Consider the following 25,432-nt stretch of genomic DNA (forward strand, 5'->3'; position numbering starts at 1 on the left):
GGGAGGCATAATAGAGGAATTCAGAGATCTCGACAAGTTAGGACAGGGGTTTACATCGGCCGATCCCTTGGAGGAGATCGACATAGGAGATGGTAAACTCCAAGGCTGACTTTTGTAAACAAGACCCTAGAGACCGATCCTAGAGATGAAATGATCAACCCATTAAAAGGGTATTCTGATTGTTTTGCTTGGAATTACACTGAGATGCTAGGATTAAGCCAAGAGATAGTAGAACATCGGCTGCCTATTAAATCCGGTTCTAGGCCTTTCAAGTAGAAACCAAGATCATTTCATCCAGACTTACTCCCACGGATAAAAGGACGAAATCCACCGGCAGTTAGAAGCTAATTTTATTAGACCTTGCAGATACGTAGAATGGGTCTCCAATATGTGCTGGTGGAGAAGAAAGAATCAGGTAAGCTCAAAGTGTGCATTGATTTCTGCAATTTGAATAGAGCAACTCCTAAAGATGAATATCCTATGCCTATAGCCGACACATTGATTAATAATGCGCCAGGACATAGAATTATTAGCTTTCTTGATGGTAATGCCAGATATAATCAGATTTTCATGGACAGAGAAGTTACATCTAAAACAACCTTTATATGTCCAGGCTTCATTGGTTTATTTGAGTGGGTTGTCATAACATTTGGTCTGAAAAATGCTGGCGCTACTTATCAGAGTGCTATGAATTTGATCTTTCATGAGCTGTTGGGAAACACTATGGAAGTTTACATTGATGATATTGTAGTCAAATCAGCTGAGTTTAGTTCTCATATAGCCGATTTAAGCAAAACATTTGATAAAATGCGTCGGTATGGTCTAAAAATGAACCCACGTAAATGTGTTATCGGAGTTTCGGCTGGTAAGTTCTTAGGATTTATCATTCATGAACATGGTATAGAGATAGAACCTGACCGAATTAAATCTATTCAGAAGGTGGTACCTCCGACCTGTAAGCTTGAAATGCAGAAGTTCCTCAGCAAGGTAAATTATTTACGAAGGTTTATTTCTAATCTAGCCGGAAGATCGATGCCTTCACTCCTATCCTTCGGTTTAAAAATAATGCCGAATTCACCCGTGGGCAGAACAACTAGAAGCATTTGACCTTATTAGAAGATATTGATCTTTGGCTCCCGTATTAAAAGCGCCACAGGCAGGAGTGTCGTTCAGATTATACATAGCAGTCGAAGATAAAGTTATTGGAGTTGTTCTGACATAAGAGACCGAAGGGAAGGAGCATATGGTAACCTACCTTAGTTGGAGGCTGGTGGACGCTGAAACAAGGTACACTTTCATTGAGAAGTTATGTCTATGCCTGTTTTATGCATGCACCAAATGTAGGTGTTATTTATTATCTAGTCATTGCATTGTTTCTGGTCAAACCGATGTCATCAAATACATGTTGCAAAACCCAATCATGAGTGGTAGGATTGGAAAATGGGCCTATGCACTTATAGAGTATGACTTGGCTTACGAACCATTAAAAGCTATGAAAGGTCAGGTCGTAGTGGATTTTATTGTAGAAAATCTGATAACCGGTGCCACGCCAGATTCCTAGGTCGCGGACCATCTAGGCTGCTAGCACGGACCGTCCGCCGTAGGTTCGGACCGTCCGGGTGCGGGATCCGGACATTCCAACGTTGCCAGGAAAGTTCTCCTGATTGATTCGGCTGATAATAAAGCCGATGTGATTGATTGAAGGACGCCTATAATTAATGACCTACGAAATCCTAGTGTTAGACCGGATAGGAACGTTCGGCGTACAGCTTTCAAGTATATTTTAATGAGTGATGAACTCTACTGCCGAACGGTCAACGACGTCCTGCTTAAATGCTTGGGCCCAGATGATGCTATATTAGCCATCGCCGAAGTACATGAGGGGATTTGTGGTACTCGTCAATCAGCTCCAAAGATGAAGTGGTTATTGCAAAGATCTGGCTTCTATCGACCTAACATGATAGGTGATTGTTCAAATACTACAAAGGATGCCAAGTATGTTAGAAATTCGGCCACTTACAGTTGGTCCCTGCAGCCGAATTACATCTTATCATCAAACCTTGGCTTTTAGAGGATAGGGATTAAACTTTATAGGAGAGATTCATCCTTCATCATCAAAAGGGCATCGGTTCGTGTTAGTTGCCACAGACTATTTTACCAAATGGACTGAAGTCGTTTCTGTGAGGAATATGACACACAGAGAGGTAATTGAGTTCATAACTGAGCATATTATTCATAGATTCGACATTCCCCAGACTTTGACCACAGATCAGGGGGCTTCTTTTATGTCAAAGGAGGTACATGAGTTTGTTGAATTATATAGAACTAAGTTGCTCAATTCATCTCCATATTATGCTTAGGCCAATGGGCAGGCCGAGTTTAGTAATAGGACACTGATTAGCCAGGTAAAAAAGAAGATATTTGATTATCCTAAGAATTGACATAAGATTTTGTTCGAAGCTTTATGGGCTCATAGAATATCTAAGCATCATGCTACTAAAGTGTCTCTGTTTGAGCTTGTTTATGGGCAGGAAGAAGTGTTGCATGTAGAGATAAGTTTAAATGCTGTTAGGTTCACCAACCAAAATGATCTAACTGTCAGTGATTATTATAATTCAATGATGGACAATATTGATGAAGTGACCGACAAGAGAGTGATAGCTCTAGGAGAAATAGAAAAGGACAAAATCATGGTCGCCAAAGCTTATAACAAGAAGGTCAAGGCTAAGTCATTCCAGGTAGGGGACCTGGTATGGAAGACTATCTTGCCACTAAGGAGCAAAGGCCAAAAGTTTGGGAAATGGTCTCCAAGCTGGGAAGGCCCTTACAAGATCGCATAGGTAATATCCAGTAACGCCTACTTGTTGCAAATGCTACAAGGCAAAGATTTGCCCAAGGCGCTAAACGGGCATTTCCTCAAGCAGTACCATCCTAGTATGTGGCAAGATGCCTGAGAAAACCGATGTGTTCACATCAAGTTAGTTTCCGCTTGAGTTAGTTCTTTTGGTTCGCTCAAGCTCCGCCAAAAGGCAGGGGGCATGTGTTGAGCACCAAATTGACTAGGCGGACGGTTCGGCCCTGAGGTCGGACGGACTGTCCACGCGCGTAGAGCCAGTTAGGGTTTCAAGTTTCTTGCGGGATTTGTTAGCTAAATCCACAGAATTAGCTTGGGAGACGGCTTGTAACGGGTCCAGACCTCCCCCTCTATATATATGGAGGACTACGACCAATTGGAACACCAACAATCGATCAATCAATCAATATACATCTAGTTCTATACATTTTTGCCCTAGGAGTAGATAGTAACTTAGATTCCTCTCTCTAAATCTTCACCTATCTCTGGCTCTACGTCGATTAGACGCATCTTGGGAGGCCGACCGATCCCAAGACAAAGGCTAGGATCTCTCCTCCCGGATGGGGTCCCTCCCGAGAGTGAGATTTAGGCGCCGTCGACGAACTCCTCCGCCCTTGCGCACGCGCAGATCGTCCGGCCATCAAGCGCAAACCGTCCGGCTCATCAGTGTGGAAACCAGCCCCTTGCGCCAGGTCACGGACCGTCTGGCCCCTGGCCGCAGATCGTCCGCGTCTCCGCAGAGAGCACCGTCCGGATTAGCGCCAACAGGTATATACCTATGCAAGCAAGTACTAGGTGCAAGCGTGTAAGCAGACTTTTTAGTCCGTTAAATCTGTATCCAATGGTAGATACAATTGTGATTTGTTAGGGTTTTTTTATAAAGCTATACTAGGTGGTGATGGATGGGTTTAAATGCTAAATATGACATACCGTTCGATTTAGATCTAACAGATCAAAATATCTGCTTGTGTGCTTGCAAATAGTACATGCTTGCATATTAGTCGTTGCCTATACAAGGAAGGTATATTGAAAGCCCTGGGCTTCCAAATGTAGAGGAAGCCCTGGCCGACCACCCTACGTCCTGGTTGGACCGCACTAACGTGTCCAGCCACATTCCACGTCCGTGTGCACCAGGTTAAACCTGTTTCCCGCGCGTCAGTCAAACTCTAGTCAAACATCCTAACGTCGCATGGGACGCACACCATAAATTGTGGTTCTAGTTTTTTGCGGAAATAATAGAAATACTTCACGAAAATAGCGTAAATAGTTCATAGAGATAGCATCGCGGATCTAATGGCCGCGAGCCCATCTTCCTCACCCCAAACCTAGGGCAGCGGCGCCCGACCGTGACACGGTAGAGTAACGCCGGCTAGCGGGGATCCAGCCCGCTCGGGACATATTTCCTGCCTAAATAGGTGCAACATGATGCTAACCCTATGACAAACTTGACCGAGAGCTTCTTACCAGCTATTTACGTCGCGACGACCCCTGCCCCGCGTGGTGGCGGAAGACCAACAACGGTGAGCAATTCTGAGCCACCGACCGATTCCCGAGCTTCACCACCTTGTGTAGACGAACCTTGATCACCCGAGACTCACCCAAGCCTCAATCTAGAGTCAAAACGGTGGCAGAATCCCTCTTTCCTCTTCCTTCTTGCGACGAGCCTGGTCTGTAGAGGGTTGGGGATGACGTGAGGAGGCGTGAGAGCTAGTTATTTATAGTCCCGAGAGAAGGAGAGTCTGGGAAGCATGGGAGAAGAATCGGGAGGATCCTAACAAACCCAGCGGTATTCGCGTGGCTCAGTTCCTCGGTGCTCGCACGACGGGGAGGATTCGGCATAGGGTTGCGACATTGAAGATGAACAGGAATCGGGCCCATCAGTCAGTGGAAAAGCGAGCAGCGCGTGCGGCAGAGTGGAAGACTGGCGAGCGGGTCTGGCTTGTCAGTGACTCACCGTTCGGTGCGCGTGGCGCTGAGACGGGCCAAGCGCGCATACGAGTGAAGTGGGTCGGTTTGCGCGCACGAGGGAAATAGGGGGATGGGCTGAATTCCAGTCGCACGACCCAATACGAGTGATTTCCCTTTTTCTTTTTTCTTTTCTATTCTTTTCTCTTCTATTTTTCCAAATTCAAGGATTCAAATAAAGTTAAGTTTCTAGTTTGAACTTCAAATTCCCAAATATCAAACACAGCCCTATTGAGAACATAACTTCTACTATTTGCGTTAATTTAGTTTTCTTTCTATAGTGTATATTCTTTTCCTCCCCTTCTCTTTTCTTTTCTCGTACCATTTTCAAATTCTAATTTTCAAACTTAAATTTTTCTCATAAATTTGAATAGAAATGCAAAAATACAAGAAGCCAACATGGAATGCACATTTCTGTATTTATTTATTTGTTATTTGACCAATATAATCCCATTAATTGAATATGCACAAAGAAAAGAAAATCAAATAATCTCCAAAGGTTCCAGAATCCCAAAACACCCACTTATAAATATATATATATATATATATATATATATTTATTTTATTATTTTCCCTTATACAAATTTTGGGCTTTACAGTAGCCAGCGCTGATCGCACGCCCGACTGTTGGCACGGGCGAAGAGCCATTACTCGCGTGGCGCACTAGACATGTTTGGTGCACACGGGACTGTCTGGTGATTTTAGCCAGTGGGCCTCAATGTTTTCTTGAGAGCGGCTAGTGTCACACCCGGTTTTAAGGAAAAACCGAATGCATATCATATGTTTGCTAGGATCTATTTCCACACATATGTTGACGTCACAATTGTAATATATCAAAAGAACAATGCATAAAGGCGTAAATAATGATTATATTAGCATATTACACTTCGAAACAACATAATGTATTAATGTTTATTATTCATCAAAGTACAGAAACACATTGGCATCCTTCCACAGGAAGATGACCGGGGTATCACTAGACTAGCATCCATCAAGTTCACCATCATATCTTCATCTGCAAACTTCTGATCAAAATTAAGCAAGGGTGAGCTCACTTATGGTGGGGGCTCATCAAGTGGGGTGAAAATGCAAGGTTAACAAGGTAAGGCTAAAGTTTAATGCGGCTAGCATTTTAGTTGGTCAACATTTTATTATCAACACATGATTACTAGGTATAAGTATATGCAAAACCCAATTAAGCATAATTCATAATCAGCATAAGCTCAAACCACTTGAGAAAATACCATCAACATGAAGCTCAACCTCTTGAGCGAACCACTTAAGCATACCGCTTAAACAAAACCGATCATAATTTAAATCTATCTTCAAGTTCAATTATCATGTGAGGGTACAGGCTGCTCTTAACCATGAGCACGGCTCATATATCAGTTTTACACTCTGCAGAGGTGATACAACTTCACCCACAAGCCGTGTATCCCCTCTAGCCTGGGTGGGCCAAACCCGTAAACACTTCCATGGTGAATGGCTAGGGATCCACTATGAGGCTTTCACATAATACACTTAATACAAAACAATCTGCTAAGGTTTCTAGGTCAGTGTGGAGGCCCTCTGAGTGAGGTACCTTAGCCAAGAATAACACCCCATATTAACGTGAGCTGCCACCACTACCGTCCACCCCTCTTGCCCATATTTTAGGAAAGGTTGCTAAGCACTAAGCACATTAAGCTAATTACCAAAGCCAGAGCCATGATAGCACTCGTGGTTGCATTGTTTTCCTCGGTGGTCACTCCACACTACAGGAAACACATAAATTTTTGTGGGCCAAAAACCCACGAAAATAAGCATAAACCGAGCCACCGAAAATAAATTCGACGAAATTGTGCAACTATTTTCGTCGGTACCGACGTAAATGACTTATTTTCGTCGGCTTCCCCAAGGCCGACGAAAATAGGTCCAATTAACATGATATGATCTTGTTTAATCATCAGAATAACAATAATGTAAACTTACCATTTGGAACATTAATATCATCAGCTTGAGTACCAACATAAAGTTAAAGTTGTAGCGATAGCATAGCTACTTGATTAGATAATAACCCAGGTTAAACAAGGAATAAGGTTGGAAATGTTAGGGGTATCTAAATAGGTAACCCATCAAATTATGCATAGAATAAATATAAACTTAGTTATCATGTGTTGATTAGGATCAAACATAATATGAAGAGGGAGAGGACCACTTGCCTTGCTTATAGAAAACTCGAGATGCTTCCATGGATTAGATCTTGATTCTCTACTACCAGATCAATCTCTAAACATCACATAAACAATCAAGAAGAAACAAACACCACTCAACCATACAACATTCACCATCAAGGCTAAAAGAAAGCATAACATTTTCTTTTGAAACACATCACAAGCAATGTTTATAACAAGAAGGCGCTCTTTTGAAAAAGGTTTGGTTCATATTTTATAAAACAAGAAATAAGCTTGAAAGTATCTTAATTATAGATATACAAATATTAGGTTTACCATTTTAATCTTTTATAAAAGACACATGTGGTATGTCTAAGATTAAGGGTTCATAAAATGATATAATACATTATAACTTTATTGGACACTTTTAACCTTTTAAAAAAGATATATGTTATATATCTAAGGTTAATGAGCTATGAAACACATTATATAACATTATAGACCCTTCTTAGAGAATATATATATATATAAGGTTATGGTTCACAAGATTATAAACGCAACAATGAACATCATTAGTTATTTACTTTTGAAAAACTAAGGTTGTGACATAGAGAGATTTTAAGTGAAAAGATATTTAAACAAATGGCTATATTTGTTTTTATTACGAAAACACATGGTCTATATAGATTTTTATGCAACAATTCATTAAACAATTAGTTATATTCACTTTTGTTTAACACTTAGCCTATATTTTTATTAAAAAACTAGATACATAACAATATGTAAACTAACATTTTAATTATAAAAAACACTAATTTCATTATTTTATTATTTAGGACAAACTAAGTGATATATATAAATAATATGGACTTAATGGAAAAGATTAATCATGTCAAGTAATTAAGTCATTTGAAATTTGGAGCAAATAACCTAATTCTTTAATTAAAAATTGTATTTGAAATTATATAAACTTTCATTTTTGTTTACAAAAGCAAGAACACTAATTAATCCATTTTAACACTTATTTTAGAAAAAGTCTATATTACTTTTACACATTGTGAGACATAATATATCATCATTTACAAGTACTTGAATATAAGGCTAAATCAATTTTTATGAAAAAATAATTAGTCATATATTTACCTTTTATTTTTATTAAGAAACATATGATCTACAGGTTCTTTTAGATTTCTGTCGGCGTTTCGAGACCGGGGGGTCCCTGGGCCGACGAGTGAAATGTCGCCGCGTGCCCCAGCCCAGATGGGTCGGCGCGAGACGGAGCGCGAAGGGGGGGGGGGGGGAAAAGGCGGCCGGAGCGAGAGCGAGGTGGAAATCCCACGGCCTTCGTGTTTGTCCCGCGCCCAGGTCGGGTGCGCTTGCAGTAGGGGGTTACAAGCGTCCACGCGGGAGGGGAGCGAGCGGCCTCACACGAGCGCCTGTCCCGTCCTCTTCACCGCGCGGCCAACCCTCTGTAAGAGGGCCCTGGTCCTTCCTTTTATAGGCGTAAGGAGAGGATCCAGGTGTACAATGGGGGATGTAGCAGAGTGCTAACGTGTCTAGCAGAGGAGAGCTAGCGCCCTAAGTACATGCCATCGTGGCAGCCGGAGAGGTCTTGGCACCCGGTTCGTGTGGTGTCGTGGCCGTCGGAGGAGCGCCGGAGCCTGGCGGAAGGACAACTGTCGGGGCTGTCGAGTCCTTGCTGACGTCCTCTTGCTTCCGTAAGGGGGCTGAGAGCCGCTGTCGTCATAGAGCGTGCGTGGCGCCATCATTACTTGTCTGGCGGAGCGAGCCAGATAGGACACCGGTCTTGTTCTCCGTAGCCTGAGTCAGCTTGGGGTAGGGTAATGATGGCGCCTCCCGTTGACGTGGTCAGTCCGTGCCCTAGGTTGGGCGATGTGGAGGCTCCTCCGAGGTCGAGGTCGAGTCTGTCTTCCGAGGCCGAGGTCGAGTCCGAGCCCCTGGGTCGGGCGAGGCGGAGACCGTCGGCTAAGGCTAGGGCTGAGTCCGAGCCCTGGGGTCGGGCGAAGCAGAGTTTGTCGTCTTCAGGGGTTGAGCCCGAGTCCGAGCCCTGGGTCAAGCGGAGCGGAGTTCGCCGTCTTCCGGGGCTGAGCCCGAGTCCGAGCCCTGGGTCGGGCGGAGCGGAGTTCGCCGTCTTCCGGGGCTGAGCCCGAGCCCGAGCCCTAGGTCGGGCGGAGCGCAGTTCGCCGTCTTCCGGGGCTGAGCCCGAGTCCGAGCCCTGGGTCGGGCGGAGCGGAGTTCGCCGTCTTTCGGGGCTAAGCCCGAGTCCGAGCCCTGGGTCAGGCGGAGCGGAGTTCGCTGTCTTCCGGGGCTGAGCCTGAGTCCGAGCCCTGGGTCGGGCGAAGCGGAGTTTCCTATGGTGCCTGAGGCCGGGCCTGGCTGCCTGTCAGCCTCACTCTGTCGAGTGGCACAGCAGTCGGAGGGGCGCAGGCGGCGCTGTCCTTCTGTCAGGCCGGTAAGTGGAGCGGCAAAGTGACTGCGGTCACTTCGGCTCTGCCGACTGAAGGGCGCGCGTCAGGATAAAGGTGTCAGGCCACCTTTGCATTAAATGCCCCTGCGATTTGGTCGGTTGGCATGGCGATTTGGCCAAGGTTGCTTCTTGGTGAAGACCGGGCCTCGGGCGAGCCGAAGGTGTGTCCGTTGATGGAGGGGGGCCTTGGGCGAGACGGAGATCCTCCGGGGTCGGCTGCCCTTGCCCAAGGCTAGGCTCGGGGGAGGCGTGATCGAGTCCCTCGAATGGACCGATCCCTGACTTAGTTGCACCAATCAGGCCTTTGCAGCTTTGTGCTGATGGGGGTTACCAGCTGAGAATTAGGAGTCTTGAGGGTACCCCTAATTATGGTCCCCGACAGTAGCCCCCGAGCCTCGAAGGGAGTGTTAACACTCGCTTAGAGGTTTTTGTCGCACTTTTTTGCAAGGGGACCAGCCTTTCTCGGTTGCGTTTTGTTCCGGTGGGTGCGCGCGAGCGCACCCGCCGGGTGTAGCCCCCGAGGCCTCGGAGGAGTGGTTTGACTCCTCCGAGGTCTTAATGCCTCGCGCAATGCTTCGGCTGGTCTGGTCGTTCCCTCATGCGAGCTAGCCATAGCCCGGGTGCACGGTCGGGTCCCAAGTTCTCGGGCTGGTATGTTGACGCTGTCAATGGTTTGGCCGGAGCCGGGTTCGCGAGAGCAGCCCCCGAGCCTCTGCACAGGGCGAGAGGACGGTCAAGGACAGACTCGACTTTTGTACATACGCCCCTGTGTCGCCTTTCTGCAAGGAGGAGGGGGGGGGGGAAAGCGCCATGTTGCCCTCGGAGGGCGCCGAACATGGTGTCTCCGGTGAGCTGCTGGCGGGTAATCCGAGTGGACGCCCGTGCCCCATTTGTTAGGGGTCGGCTAGAGGCCCGGAGGCGCGCTCAAAAGTACCTGCGGGTGATCTGCTGGACCCGGTCCCCTATCGACGGGGTCCGAGGGCTCGATGCCTCCCTCTGATGGGATTCCGTTACAAGATCGTTCCTGCTGGTCTCAGAAATGTCCTAGGGTACCTCGGGAGCGTAGCCCGAGCCTCGGTTATGTATCGAACGTACCTAGGGTCATCCCTCGCTCTGTGTCTACGGCGGCTGTGAACCCTTCGAGGGCCAGCCTACGAACCCCTGATCAGTAGTGGGCGTGGAGCCCGAGTGGCCTGAGGCGGCCGTTGAACCCTTCTGAGGGGCCGGCCTTCGAACCTCTGACCAGTAGTGGGTGTGGAGCCCACGCGCTCTGAGGCGGCTGTTAAACCCCTCCAAGGGGCCAGCCTTTGAACCTCTGATCAGTAGGGAGGCTCGGAGCCTGTTTCCTTCATGGAGAAGGATCCTTTTCAGGGTATCCCCCTTTCCCGGTCCCTGTTGTAAGAGAGAGAAATAGGAAAAGGAAAAGGATACGAAATCGAATGACGTGGCGTACCTTTTTTGACGCGGTCATTATGGCGAAGGCGAAGCGTCGCTCGCTTCCCCTGCCAGAGGCGCCGCCTGTCCCGCCGTGGAGTTAATGCGATGGGGCGAGTGGTTCGCGGGGCTGTCGTTGCACGTGCACGAGCCGTTCGAGGAACGGCCGTTTCGCTTTGAGTTTTTGAATCCCGCGGCGGGTCCGGGCGAAACGTTGAACGGGTCTCGCCTTGGTCTTTATATACTCGAGGGAGGATCTGGCGATGGTTCTTTGCTCCGCTTCTCGCCTCCTTCTTAGGTTTTTGCAACCTGAGAGGTTTAGCCAGAGAAAAGGAAACCGCCCACCCAGTCCTTTTCGCCGCCACCCCTTTTGCTCGGTGATGGCCGACCGGGTGACCATCGTCTCGCCGCGCGACCCATGGCCTTTCTCCACAGTCACGGCGGATGACCTGGAGGATCTTGTTGCTGAGGGTTTACTTCGCCCTCTCTCTGATGAGAGGCAGCCGGAGTGGATTCCCCCCGCGAGCGGAGCCGCTCCGTCCCCGCCGCTGGGGTACGTCGTGAGCTTCGTCTCCTTCCACGAGCGGGGGTTCGGTGTGCCGGCAAGCCGCTTCATGCGGGCGATCCTGCACAACTATGGGGTGGAGTTGCACAACCTCAGCCCCAACTCCATCTCGCAAGCCACCATCTTCGTAGCGGTGTGCGAAGGGTACTTGGGGATCGCCCCCCATTGGGACTTTTGGACTCATCTCTTTTCCGTGGAGCTTTTTGCTTCGCCGACGGGGGAGAGAAGGGTCCGCGCGGCAGTGCGGGCCGGCGGCTGCATGCTCCAGCTGAGGCAGTCGTGGGCGTCGCTGTACATTCCCGCCATCCTTGCGTCCTCGAATAAAGGGTGGCAGCGCCGGTGGTTCTACCTCCGGAATGACGGCGAGATGCTCCCGCCGTTTTCCCAGCGAGTGGTCACCGTCGCCGCCGATGCTTGGCGCTACGGGACCCCGCACGACAGATAGAAGAACCTCGAGCCCCTTCTCAAGGCCCTGGAGGCGTTGCGGAAAGGGGGACTCACCGCCGTGGGAGTGATTGCCGCCATTCACCGCCGCAGGGTGCTTCCCTTGGCAGAGCGGCGGTTGCCGCTTTGGGAGATGACGCCGGAGGCTGACTTGGAGGGCTCGCGGATGTCCTCGGATCCCCTTCCCATCGACGTTCTCCACGAGCGGGTGGCCGTCGCGTTGGGAAAACTAGACGCCAGCGCCTTCTCTCAGCCCTTGATGCGCCCCGACCACGGGTGTGTGACCCTGGTGAGTGTCCATTCTTTCTTTCTCCTTGCGTCGGATTGCCCTTGGTCCTTACGGTCGAGACTTTTCATCTGTCTCCAGGAGGTAGGGTGGCACAAGCCTTCCCGGCCACGGGTCCCGGAGGACGCGGTGGACCGAGCAGCGCGACGGGTTGCCACAGAGGAGAAGAAGAAGAAGAAGAAAGACGCGGAGAAGGCTCGGGCCCGCAAGCGGACGCGGGCCCGAGACGCCTTGGAAAAGCTCCGTCGTCGGCAGGAGAGGGACGGACTCCAAAGGGAGTCGTCGCCGGAAACGCTTGACGATGACGACGATGATGAAGACGATGACGAGGATGACGACATGGCTGCCCGCCTCGGCCTCAGCCCGGGTTTGAGGCTAGGCCAGGAGTCGTCAAGCCAGCCCCCGAGCGGGCTGGCGTCGTCAGTTCCCGGAGTCGGGACGCCGAGGTCCCGGCCCGAAGAGCGGGGGCAGACCGTGGGGGTACTTGACCCCTCGGCCAGGGAAGTTGAGGTGACCCCGGGGAGTCAGGCCGAGGCGTCTGTTCCCCGGGAGCCGTCGCCCACGCCGGCAGCGCAGGAGAGCGGCCCTCAGGTCGCTGTGACAGCGCTTGGGCAGTCCGTCTCCCGGGCGTCCAAGGTGCCCAAGGCGAGGACGGTACCGCAGCTGGCGGCGAGGCGGACCTCGGTGGTGTGGCGGAACTTCCCGAACTATTCCAACTTAAGTGCCTAAGCCCCGCCTTAGAGGCTAGACCACACTTAAATGGGAATAACCCGTCAATCCCTCGGATCTAGTCCGACACGGCCACTGACAGGATCAAGTACCACAATCTCACTCGAAGGTGAGTCACAGAGCAAATACAATAAAGCATAAAACCATACATGTCAGAGTATTAAATTATTACATCACCATCATCATCATTGGAGTTTTTGCAAAAGTAACCATCATTGTTCGAAGTGCAGTGGAAATAAACTAACGGTAAATAAATAGAGAGATGGGGAAGCCTGTCCCATCACTCCTCATGCTCCTCCTCAGCCGAGGCAGGGTCCCACTCGACAGTCCAACCCGGTGGCAAGATGGACGGCCAAGTCACTCCAGCAACCATTTCCTCCAGAGAACCTGTAAAAATTATGCCACAAGCAAGGCTGAGTATACTAATACTCAGATAGACTTACCCGGTGTGAGGAGTCTACTCCTCTACCTCTAGACATGCAGCTGTTTGGCTGTGGGGTTTGGTTGCCAAAAGCACTAGCTGAATTTCTAAATCAAGTTTTTAACTTTGTCAAAATTAAGTGTGACTCTCTTAAGGCTAAAGATGTACTATCTATTCATACATAGTAGCAAACATTTTAGCAATCAACACCTTGTATCATCTCAGCACAATTCCACTTGTTACTCAATGTAGCAGCATGGATCAAGCAGTCTCATTAGCTGTGAGAAGCAGACGATTCGAATCGAGTTTTTAAACCTTGCAAGGTAAACCTAAACACACGACATGTAGGGGCACTCTGTCCCACACACATCAACCGTCCCCATCGATTCCCCGTCAGCAGAGAGGGGCTCACCGCCTTGGCGTACAATGCCTCACTGACCCCGACTGGCCGTCGTGCAGTGACCGCACTTGTACCCACCATAACCGGAATGGGAGACCTCGTCTCAGGTCGTGTGAGGAGGGCAATCTGCTGCCAGGTTCAATCAGGTACTAGGCTTACCGATTTACCATATTTCTCGGTATATGTTTAGTACGTTCAAACGCTTGACTCACGGTACCACACCTTAATCCTTATTTAAATTTTTATCCCGTGAACAACCAATCCCCATGGATTGTTGCCCACACCCAACATCAGTACGATATGAAAGTGGGTACAATCAATGTCCTGACCTCGCGCGAGTGCTAGAAAAATCACTCGTCTTCTACCGAGATCCTACTTAATAAAGCAGCTACTCGACCTAGCATACTAGTATTCATATCAACAGGATTCCTGAGATCATGCAACTAAGGTTCCAAGTAAATTCCTACACCTATGTGCACAATAAATCCTACAATCATTAAGTGAAGTAAAATAGCATAATTAACAGGTTATGTATAAAACCGGGGCTTGCCTTCCAAAGCAGTGGCAGACAGGTCCTCTGGTGCAGGCTCGGGTGCTGGATCCGGGGCTACCTCCTGAGCAGCTCCTTGCTCCGGCACGAGGATGTACTCTCCGTCAGCAAGGTTACAGTCTATCGAGATGCAATGAACATGTCTGTCATGATTATGCAAGATTTAATAACATTAAGCTAAAAGAAATTAAGTCAAGAAGTAACTTAGGGTTTCTTGGTTATGTGGGGCTTCTAGTGGTATATATACATATACTTATTACCTTTTAGGCTTAGGTTTTCTTTTAGGTTAACTTAGTGGATTTGTATTGTCTTTATAGATTTCAGTGGACAAATTCACAAGGGTTTTAGGATGACCTTAATTACCACTATTCATTTTCTTTTTTTTTAATTTCTACTTAGGGTTTCTAGGGTAGGTTTGAACTATGACAGGGGTTTAATATTTTCCAAAAATTCTGTAAAAAGTACAGTGGGTTGCCAATTGCTGTTCTAGCTAGTTTTAAGAATTTGAGGCTTAAAGTACAAAGGCTAGGCTTTAAACAAAAATAACAAGAGTTATGCAAAATGGGCCACTTTACACTACATCTCTTAGTTAGGGGTGGGTTCTGCCCTAGAGGTTATTTTTGCTGGCATCCAATAGCAATGATAGGCTTCTGTGCAAAAAATCACAGAAAACTAAGGGGTGCTCATTTAGTTATGATTTTCTTAAGTTTAATGTCAAAAAGGCACTTTCTACTACATTATTATTTGAAAAATGTCAAACAGCAGATTTCATATTTTTCCTAAGTTCTCATTAATAAAACATTAGTTATCCCAAGGGTGGGGGTGTTTTTACCTTGGGGTTATTTTTGTAGAGTTTTTTTAGTTTCACTTGTTTTATTAAAACAAAAGGGATCCTACTTATTTTATACTAAAACAGGGTATGGTATATTTTTCCAGTGAACTACCTTGAATAAGTATCCTAACAAAAATAGGGGTACTCTCTGGTTCATTATTTATACCCCTTTTTCTATTTTCCTTAATCTTAAGCATATTTCAAAATAAGGGGCAAAGACTAACTTATTGGGGTGGACAGAGAGGTTTAACATTTTTAAACAGGTCAGTAGGTAGATATAAACTTCTCAAAATTTTTCTAACCCCAGTCAAATAGTGCAACTAATTTTTGCCCTATTATTGAGCTTTTGGTCAAAACTATAATTAAATCAGAGCTTTAAAGTTTTCTATAGTACATAGGGGGTTTTATATTTTTCTTAAGTAGGTTACATTATTTAGAGTCTGACAAAATTGGTTTGACCAAATTTGGATGAACTAAACAGAAGTTATGGATTTTCAAAGTTTCTGTTCAAATTTAAAATCAGGTTTAATAAGGTTTTCTGAAAAAGCAGTTTACACCGAGGTCCCTGGGTTTCAACTAAATCAACCTTCGCAAATCTACCCTCGCACCACTATTCCCCTGTGTCTCTGACATTTCACAAAACCCCCTGACCTTCTCTCCCTCTCACCTGCAGTCCTTCCCCCTATGCAAACAGTAACCGCGGGAAAGAAATGGGTGGCGCGGCTTACCGGCGGCGAGGGAGGTCCGGCGAAAGGTGGGGTTGGCTCGGGGAGACTCTGGTGGTCACGTCGAGGTACGGCTTGACGTCGGGGATGGCCGGAATCACCCGGTCCACACGCGCAGGCGGGTGTTCTCGTCGGCGGCGAGTGTACCGGCCAAACCACGGCGAACTGGTTCAATCCAAGGGCACGGTGAGCTTCACGGGGTAACGTAGGGACCGTGTGCACAAGGAATCGAAGGATGGTTGAGTGGATTACCCGGTCCACGTACTCCGGCGGGGTTGAGAGCTCCGGCGAGCGTGGACTGGCCTCTCCGGCGAAGCAAACTCCGATTCCTCGCTCGGGAAGCTTCACGGAGGTGTGCACGGTCTTCTCCGAGGGCTGGACAGAGTTGGGAATGGTTCTATTTGCCGGTCTACGGTGACAGAAAGATTGGGCGGCCGCGGACACGCTGCGCACGGGCAAACGGCGGCGAGCTAAACTCCGGTGAGGTTTGAGGGTGCGCGGAAGACTGCAGTCAAAGCCTGGGAGGGCTTTATAGGCGCGGGCGCGGGCCATGGCGCTGGCTTGGCTCGGGCGCGACGCTGGGCATGCGGGGGCGCGCGCGAGCGTGCCCTGGCGCGGGCAGGAAGCGTCGAACACGTGGAGGTGTGTTTCTTCCATTGTTCAAACGTCTCCAGAGATCGCAAACGTGCGAATCTTGCCATGAATCCGGCGCAGACCTCTTCCTGGCACCTAGGGCTATCTCACATGTGTGAGTTCCAATGGAGGATACGCCCTAGATCAGGAGATAGACGGGCGCCAAATCTGGCTTGTCTCACTGCCCACACCGCGACAAAACTGATGCCAAAACCTGTCAAACGTCAAAGTCTCGGTTTCCACTTTTTCCAGGGGGTGCCTTATGTGGTATACCACATTTTTGGTATAGAACCTATGTGGTTTTGGTGCCATCTTCAAGGTGAACACGGTTGGTCTTTAGATTAGGGTTAGAATTTGACTTAGAGGGAAATAGAGAGCTCTAGCTCTCTCTTCACTTGGAGATTTGAATTGGGGTTTCTCCAGGGGTCTTTTTGCAATATTTCCCTCCCCTAATTGATGGTTATAAGGTTAGTTGAGGTTTGGGTAAAAAATTACTCATGCTTTGCACACTTGTTCACTCTCTTTCCCCACTTACCTAGGGTTTTGGGAGATAGGGTTTAAGAGAGGTCTAGGGTTCTTCTCCCCTCTTATCCAAGGTAGTAAGTGAGCAAGGATGAGAGTAATGCTTCTTAGGTCATTGGCAACTTGATTAGCACATGATCTCCAAAGTTCTTATGTGTTGCCCTAAGTCTCTACCACATATAATTCACAGTCCTTAGTACCAAGGTGTGCTCTAGCCATGGTAACACCTGGGGTGTTACAGCCCTCCCCCCTTAAAGGAATCTTGTCCCGAGATTTTAGGTAGAGTCCCTTGGAGGGTGCTTGAAGGTGTGCTGGTGTTATTTTTCCTTTACACTTAAGTTTCTCTTATTAACTGCTCTTCGAATGTCATCCTCTTTGCAACTTCAGAAGGAAGCCCTTCTTAAGTTAAATCCGCAACTTAGACTATTCTTGTTATCTAAGTTTTTCTTATAATTGAATTCAAAGGGCAGGTGGGGGTGGGGTTTTGGGGTTACGTACCGACTCCTTTGGGCAGAAAGTCGGGGAAGCGAGAGCGTAGAAAATCCTCAGTCTCCCATGTAGCTTCTTCTGCTGAATGGTGACTCCACTGAACTTTATACATTCTGACCGACCTTGCCCGAGTTGATCTTTCCTTTTGATCTAATACCTTGACGGGGTACTCTTGGTAGGACAAATCTGGTTCTATCACAAGGTCTGGTTCCGGTAGCACTTCAGTGGGTAGGCGAACACATTTCCGCAGCTGAGATACATGGAACACATTATGAACTGCTGACATGTGAGGTGGCAATTGCAATTGGTAGGCTACAGGTCCACAACTTGCCTTGATCTCATAGGGTCCAATGTAGCGAGGAGCTAACTTGCCCTTGATCCCGAATCTCTGGACACCCTTGGTGGGTGATACCTTAAGGTAGACATGATCTCCCACCTCAAACTGTAGAGGCTTCCGCCTCTTATCATGATAGCTCCTTTGCCTGGCCTGAGCAGCTTCCAAGTTCTTGGTAATAACCCTGATCTTTGCCTCTGCCTCGAGTACCAAGTCTGGCCCAAAAATTTCCCTTTCTCCTGCTTGAGACCAATTTAGTGGGGTCCTACACCTTCTCCCATATAATGCCTCAAAAGGTGCCATTTTCAGACTGGACTGATCGCTGTTATTGTAAGAAAACTCTGCCAAGGATAGACACTTGTCCCATTCCTTTCCATAGTGTAGTGTACATGCTCGCAACATGTCTTCCAAAATCTGATTTATCCTTTCTGTCTGGCCATCTGTTTGGGGGTGGTATGCTGAGCTTCGGATGACATGGGTCCCAAGTGATTCTTGCAATTGTTCCCAAAATCGTGCCACGAATGGTACTCCTCTGTCCGAGACTATAGTCTTAGGTATCCCATGCAGACGAATTATTTGATCAATGTAGATCTCTGCATATTTCTCTGTCCTGTGGGTGGTGTGCACTGGCAAGAAATGCGCATTCTTTGTCAACCTGTCCACGATAACCCAAATAGAATCATGGTGCCTGGAGGTATTGGGTAATCCCACTATGAAGTCCATGCAAATGTCCTCCCATTTCCAAGATGGTATGGGAAGGGGTTGCAAAGGGCCTGCTGCCTTCAAATGACTAGCTTTGATTCTCTGGCAGGTGTCACACTCAGATATGTACTTGGCAATTTCCCTTTTCATTCTAGTCCACCAATATAAAGATCTGAGATCATGGTACATCTTGTTGCTACCAGGGTGCATGGAGAATTTGGAAAGGTGAGCTTCAACCAGTATCTTCTTTCTGAGCTCAGGGTCCTTGGGAACAACCAATCGATCTCCAAACCATAGAATTCCCTTGCTGTCCTGTCGGAAACACTTGTATTTTTCTGCCTTTTGCTTGATCATATCTTTGATAACCTGAACACCCTTATCCTCAACCTGTGCCCTGACTATCTGCTCCTGCAATGTGGGCTCCACCGAGATATAGCTTAGGTCACCCGAAGAAACAACTTCCAGGTTCAGCTTACACAACTCATCGCACAGGGTGGTAACTCCCACATCCATGCTCATACAATTGCACTGGGCCTTTCTGCTCAAGGCATCTGCCACAACATTGGCTTTACTAGGATGGTAATGCACCTCCAAATCATAGTCCTTGATTAACTCCAACCATCTCCTCTGCCTCATGTTCAGATCTGCTTGAGTGAAGATGTATTTGAGACTCTTGTGATCAGTGTAGATGTTACAGTGGGCTCCCATCAAGTAGTGTCTCCATATCTTAAGAGCATGAACTACAGCTGCCAATTCTAGATCATGTGTAGGGTAGTTCTGCTCATGGGGCCTGAGTGCTCGGGAAGCATAAGCAATGACTCGGTTTTCTTGCATCAAGACACATCCCAATCCAGTACCAGAAGCATCACAATAAACTTCAAATGGCTTGGTGTTGTCAGGTTGAGCCAACACTGGGGCTGTTGTCAAATGCTGCCTCAAGGTATGAAAGGCATCTTCACACTTTTGACTCCACTCAAATTTGACTCCCTTCTTCAACAGTTCAGTCATTGGTTTGGCAATTCTGGAGAAATCCGGAATAAATCGTCGATAATACCCTGCCAATCCCAGAAAACTCCGAATTTGCTTCACTGTAGTCGGGGGTTTCCAATCCATTACCTCTTGTACCTTCTCAGGATCAACTGATATCCCATCCTGAGAAATTGTGTGACCCAAGAATTTAATCTCCTTCAGCCAGAATTCACATTTAGACAACTTAGCATAAAGATGATGATCGCGCAGCCGCTGAAGCACGATGTGCAGGTGCTCAGTATGTTCGTCTTCATTCTTGGAATAGACCAAAATATCATCGATGAAAACGACCACGAACTTATCCAATTCTGGCATAAACACTGAGTTCATCAGGTACATAAAATAAGCCGGGGCATTGGTCAGCCCAAAAGACATCACCAAAAACTCATACAGCCCATATCTGGTAGAGAAAGCCGTCTTGGGAATATCGCTGGCACGGATCTTGATCTGATGGTACCCTGAGCGAAGATCTATCTTGGAGAACACCTTGGCTCCTACCAACTGATCAAACAGAACATCAATACGGGGCAGTGGGTACTTGTTCTTGATAGTCACTGCATTAAGAGGGCGGTAGTCAACACACATCCTCAAACTCTCATCCTTTTTCTTCACAAATAATGCTGGACATCCCCATGGTGAAGTGCTTGGACGAATAAACCCCTTGTCCAACAACTCTTGCAATTGCTTCTTCAATTCTGCCAATTCCGCGGGAGGCATCCTATAGGGTCTCTTAGAGATAGGAGTAGTCCCGGGTTGCAATTCGATGGCGAACTCAATGTCTCGGTCAGGTGGCATCCCTGGCAATTCTTCCGGAAAAACATCCAGGTAGTCACAGACCACTGGGATCTTTTCCACTGGGGACTCTATCATAACGAAAGCACAAGAACGAGTACATCCCTGGTCGGGCAAATACAAAACAGTCTCGCCATAAGCAGGGGAATGGATTTCAATGGCCCTGGCTGCAATATCCAATACTGCCTGGTGCCTGGTCAACCAGTCAGCTCCCAAAATAATATCCACGCTATCCAATCCTAAGATGAGAAGGGTGGTTCTAATCACTAGACTACCAAATTTTATAGGCACTTGCCTATTGATTTGATAAGTGGCAACTCTGCCTCCTGGTGTTGAAATTGTAATGCCCCCATCGGTATGGTGAAAGGGCAACTGGCATTGGGCACTAAACTTGGCACTGATAAAACTATGTGAAGCACCGGAATCAAAAAGAACAATAGCGGGATAATTTAAAACTGTAAAGATACCAGTCATGACGGGTGCTCCCTCTGGAATATCAGCCATGGTGGTGAAGTTTAGCCTGCCCTGCCTCACTTGCACCTTCTGCCTCTTGCCTTGGTTCTGATTAACATTCTGCCCCTGCCTCTGCTGGGTCCTGGGGCAATTCTTGGCGTAATGTCCGGTGTTGCCACAAGCGAAGCACCTGTTGTCATTTGCCTGGCGGTACTGCTGCTGCTGATTGTTCCTCTGAGCTGGAAACTGGGTGCGGTTGGGTGCCTGCTGCTGCTGCTGCTGAGGTCGGATTACCCATCGCCCTTGCTGCTGCTGGGGTCCCCTGCCCTGGGTGTTGGACACAATCCTGAAGCGCTGTGGCTGAGCTGAGGGTCCTGCCACAGGGGTCTTCCTCTTCTTCTCTGCCTGTCTAGCTGTAATGCAGTCCTCTTGGGAGATCGCCATGTTGACCAACTCATTGTAACTGTTGGCCCTGACGGTGTTGAGACGGTCACGGAGCTTAGTGCTGAGCCCCCTCCTGAACCTGTCTCTCTTCTTCTCATCTGTATCTGCATGATACCCAGCATACTGGCACAAGTCATTAAAGGCCTGGGCATACTGCAACACTGTCCTGTTGCCCTGAGTGAGTGCCAAAAACTCATTGAGCTTCCTATCCATAATCCCGGCTGGTATATGGTGTCCCCTGAAAGCTGCCTTGAACTCCCTCCATTCCACTTCTCGGTCCTCTGGCTGCATAGCAAGAAAATGATCCCACCAAGTCCTTGCGGGTCCGCGAAGCTGCTGGGTGGCGAACCTGACTTTGGTGACCTCTGAGCAAGCTCCATGGAGTAGCGGGAATTTGGATTCCACCACTCGCAACCATACATCTGCATCAAGGGGGTCCTCCGCCCTTGTGAACAATGGAGGCTGGGTGCTGAGGAACTCCTGATAGGTAGCCGCCGCGGGGTGACGCTGATGGTCTCCACCACCATAGTGCTGAGGAGGTGGCTGATGTTGAGCGAGCTGTCTCAAGATCTCATTCTGTTGAGCCATGAGCTCCTGCAGAGTGGGAGGCGGTGGCGGTGGAGGAACGTGCTCATTCTGGCCACGACGCTGCCTCCCGGCCATCTGAAAAACCACATACTTAACACCTTATTTCCAAGTTCAAGATTTTATCGCGGAGAAAAAGTTAGAACAACATGATAGACTCCGACTTCAACAAAAGGATTTTAAAAGGCACAAATTCTTCTTTCCAAATTTAAACTGATGACAACATCCATCAAACAAGCTTTCAAGAGAGTTTAGCACGATTACATCAATTGTCCCAAAATGACTCAACTCTATCTAGCCTAGTACCCCAAGGGTGCAAAAGCCAAGCTAGCTGCGAGGAGTCCGACCATCCCACTTCTAATCCTATCCTGAACACCTAGTGAGCGAACGAAGCAACACTCGACTCGGGGGAAGGTGGTCTTCCCGAGCCAGCAGTGTCCACACTGGAGGCAGGCTCATCCCCTCCCTCGATGTCGACGTCCTCGTTGGCCTCCAGGTCCTGGATCTCCTGGTGATGCATATCCAGGTGCTCGTTAGCCTCAGCAAGCTGCTGCTGAGTGTTAATGAGCTGATCCTCTAGAACCTCGATGGTGTTCTCCCTGGTGCCCACTAGCTCCTCCAACTCTTGGATATCCGTGGATAGCTGCTCCACCTGCAAGTCCTTCTCCACCATTTCTTGAGACAAATCAACCACGAGTTCCTCTCTGTTGTCCAACGTAATCTTTGTTGCCTCCAGCAGTGCCATCAGATGGGACATCGCCTCACCGCGCATTACTTGCAGACGGTACAACGCATTCATGCACCGTACGGTCAAGTGCGCGGTCTGTCCTGGGTAGATGGCCCAGATATCCTTGGCATGCTCCACCCGATCCTTCCACATTGGGTCGTCCTCCCTCTCAGCGGGGAACAAGCCAATGGGGTGGGTAGCCAGCTCCAAAGGATGGAATCTGCAGAAAGTAGTCAATCCATGCAGAGCGATCGCCTCGATCGTGTCCTCCGCTCGGTATCCGAAAGACTCGGAGTCCAAAGAGCGCCAGCCTGGCTACAGGGGATGAGGCTCCAAGGTCATCCTCACCCTACAGCGGGGCACTCGATGCTTCTCAAACTGCTGCACCGCTGTTGGGGGCCTTCGTCCTCCGAAGGTCCTCAAAAACATGATTTGACAATGTTTTCCAAGTGGATTATGTGAACAGGTACCTTCGGACTCAGAATTACGAACATGAAGTGCGGTCAGGACGAAGCCTGAACCAGACGAAGGACGGGCTGATTACCAAGCTCCACGAAGGATGGTGCACAGCCGAAGCTGTGCGCAGGGAAGCTTCGTCGCGATAGCAGAGAGGGGAACCGACTTAAAGATGAAAAGACTACGTGGGCCTTGTCAGATTTCCATAAGTCATTGACAAATGTAATGGACATAAATGTAATTTTACGTGGGCTGCGTCCCGCGTCTATAAATAGATGAACAGTACTCCCGTACTGTTCACGCTGACTTGGCATTTGCTTTTGCGTCACGCTTGTACTTTTTACCTTCTCTCAGGATCGAAGGTACATCTGTAATTTGAAATCATTTCTATTTTTCCATGTTAATAAAATAGAAATGATTCTATGATGATGCTTATATTATATTTCATGCTTTATATGAATCCTTCGTCATTACTTGTTATGTTTACGAAGGTATGTCTCTTATGACCTTCGTCCGAAACTCATTATTTCCCGAAGGGACATAATGCTTCGAAGGACGAAGGACTTTAACACTTAACACTTTTTATGTTGCCTTGTTCTTAACTCTTAGCATTTGAGAACAAGTCCCCAACATTGGCGCCCACCTCCGGTGAACTCACTTCCACTTCGAGTTTTTTGAACACCTTCGGAAGCTATAGACCCTCGCTATGGCGCCGAAGAAAGCTTCAGCGACTGGGGCTGCAGCACTGCAACCGCTGGACCCCAACCAGGAGACCGTCTCTCTCCGGGAGGCCCGAAACCAGAAGAGGAAGGCTGTCAGCCCGACGATTCAGGAGGATGAACTAGACCAAGAGATCAGGGACATGGAGATGCTACATCAACAGGTGCAGAGGAAGAAGGAGAAGATGGCCAGGCTAGCTGAGCTGCAGAGGCAGATAGACGAAGCTTCTGAAGAAGTCCGTCATCTTACCCACGATGAGCAGAACCGAAGGCCTCAACAAAAAGACCTTCATCAGGAGGGCTTCTTCAATGAAGATGACTGGTATGACAATTTTCATCATGGAAATTTTGTTTTCGACGATGCTTCTCCTCTGTCCGCTGAGCTGCAGGCTACACCTTGGCCTCCGTCCTATAAGCCACCCCAGCTTCCCATGTTCGATGGCCATTCGGACCCGAAGCAGTTTTTGATGAGTTACGAAGCAACAGTGTCTTCGTATGGTGGCAATGCTGCAGTAATGGCAAAGTCTTTCGTTATGGCCGTCAGGAGTGTTGCTCAGACCTGGTATTCCTCCCTTCGGCCAGGAACGATCACTTCATGGCAGAAGCTGAAGGATATGTTATTGACCAGCTTTCAAGGATTTCAGACGAAGCCGGTCACTGCTCAAGCCTTGTTCCAGTGCACTCAGGATCATGAAGAATACCTTCAGGCGTATGTCAGAAGGTTCTTGCGTTTGAGGGCGCAGGCACCAACGGTGCCCAATGAAATTGTCATCGAAGCCATGATCAAGGGGCTTCGTCCTGGACCTGCTGCTCAATACTTTGCTAGGAAGCCTCCTCAGACCCTGGAGAAGCTGCTCCAAAAGATGGACGAGTACATTCGTGCTGACAATGACTTTCGCCAAAGAAGGGAGGAGGCCTTCAGATTTTCTGAAATGACCAGGGGCTTCGGAGGAAGATCCTATCCGAGGCATGTCAGGTCCATCCACAACTCCACTCAGAATGATGATAAGGGGAGTCAGCAGAACAGACCGCAGTGCTCCTCACAGGCTTCGGGGCAACAACAAACTTTCTTCCGGCCACCAGCTCCAAGAGGCAGAGGCGCCAGGGGCTTCGGCGGAAGATTCGGAGATCAACCAAGGAAACTGTTTTGCTTGTTCTGTGGAGAAAGCAAGGGCCATACCACCAGGACGTGCCATATTACAATCCAGAAGCAAAAGGAAATAGCCGAAGCTGCATCTCAACAAGCTCAGCCGAAGCAGGTCATGCATACTGCTTCGTATCATCCACCTTACATCCCACAATACATAGACAACCACCCTGCAGCTTCTGTAGCTTCGGCAAGTCAACCTCAAGCTTCCTGGCAGCAGCCTCCGCCTCCACCTCCACTGCAACAGGGTCAACAGCCAGAAGGGAGTCAATATGCCCCACACCAAAGGGACTTCAGAGAACAATCCGAAGCTCGCACAGTCAACAGCACTGTGCCAGAGTCGAAGCACATTTATTGACACATATCCTACCTTTGATAGCAGTCTTTTCTATTCAGTTTTATTTTCTGTGAAACAAAGAACATTGTTAGTTTTCATGTAATAATTTCGTTGTTTCCCACGAGGAAAACCCATTTTCTTCACAGGCTTTACCCCATTCAAGTTATTATTCGGAGACGAAGCAATAACCCCGGAAGAAGCCAAAGCTGGATCAATA

The sequence above is a fragment of the Zea mays genome, chromosome 1 (assembly GCF_902167145.1).
Source record: "Zea mays cultivar B73 chromosome 1, Zm-B73-REFERENCE-NAM-5.0, whole genome shotgun sequence".
NCBI lineage: Eukaryota > Viridiplantae > Streptophyta > Magnoliopsida > Poales > Poaceae > Zea > Zea mays.